At 39.8% G+C, this 943-nt stretch overlaps 1 non-coding gene across 1 annotated transcript; it reads left to right on the top strand.

Moving 5' to 3' along the window:
- Window positions 1-446: 446 nt before the first annotated feature.
- LOC140321424 (U2 spliceosomal RNA) lies at window positions 447-637 on the top strand. Its single transcript, XR_011918935.1, has one exon. It is a non-coding gene; the product is annotated as a U2 spliceosomal RNA (small nuclear RNA).
- The last annotated feature ends 306 nt before the right edge of the window (window positions 638-943 follow it).

Raw genomic sequence — 943 nt, 5'->3', positions numbered from 1 at the left:
TTAAAGAAGAAGAAATAGGAATGGTGGAGTGTTGTAAAATAGCAATTGCGGAGATGGTACCTTTTTATTTAATGGAAAAGAAGATCAAAGGGAAAAAAGAAGCAAACATTTTATGGGACCTGAAAATGTGGAACATAATGTTGTTAAATGAAAAAGAAAAAGAAAGTGTACTTACCTGAGATGGAATCAAGATGAATGGCTGGAAACCTGGAAAATAAAGGGGAAAATAAAGGGGAAAAAAAAAGGGGAAAAAAAAGGGGAAAAAAAGGGGAAAAAAGGGGAAAAAAAAGGGGAAAAAAAAGATGAATTGAATAAATTTAAAAGATTAAAATTGGAAATTCAAAATTTAGATAATTGATTTTAATTAAAAAAGAAATAAATTTTGGATTTTTATGATGATGAAATTACACGGGTAAACCCTCTGGCTGAGCCGAGAGTGTACGTGTATATCTTAATAAAAATGTAAAAAAAAAAAAAAAAAAATCTGTTCTGATCAGTTTATTATCTGATACGTCCCCCGATCTGGGGACCATATATTAAATGGATTTTTAGAGCTGGGAGATGGAAGAAGAGCTTGCTCGGTCCACTCCACGCATCGCCCTGGTATTGCAGTGCTTCCAGGAGTGGTGCAACTCTCTTATATGGTACTTCAAAGACAGAACAAGACAAAATCCTCAGGAAGAAATGGCAAGAAATGGCCGCAAATGCTAATAAATGGCTGCAAATGCCAGTCAGGTGTCACATCTGACTGGCAAACCTTTGGCCTTGCTTGGGGATTTGGGATCCACCTCAGAGGAATGCTTCAGGCAGGCAAGCCCTCCCTCCCCTGCTTGCTTGAAGCATATCAGCCCAGGTTTAAGGCCACCAACGCTCTCTCCTTGGAGTGGCGGTGCCCGGGCGGACTGGCGTTTGGAGGCGGGGACATGCAAAACAGGCAGATGCT

Source organism: Pyxicephalus adspersus, unplaced genomic scaffold, assembly GCF_032062135.1.
Source record: "Pyxicephalus adspersus unplaced genomic scaffold, UCB_Pads_2.0 Sca3696, whole genome shotgun sequence".
NCBI classification, from domain to species: domain Eukaryota; kingdom Metazoa; phylum Chordata; class Amphibia; order Anura; family Pyxicephalidae; genus Pyxicephalus; species Pyxicephalus adspersus.
Note: the sequence above shows the minus strand (reverse complement) of the source record. Positions and strands in the feature narration are given on the sequence as shown.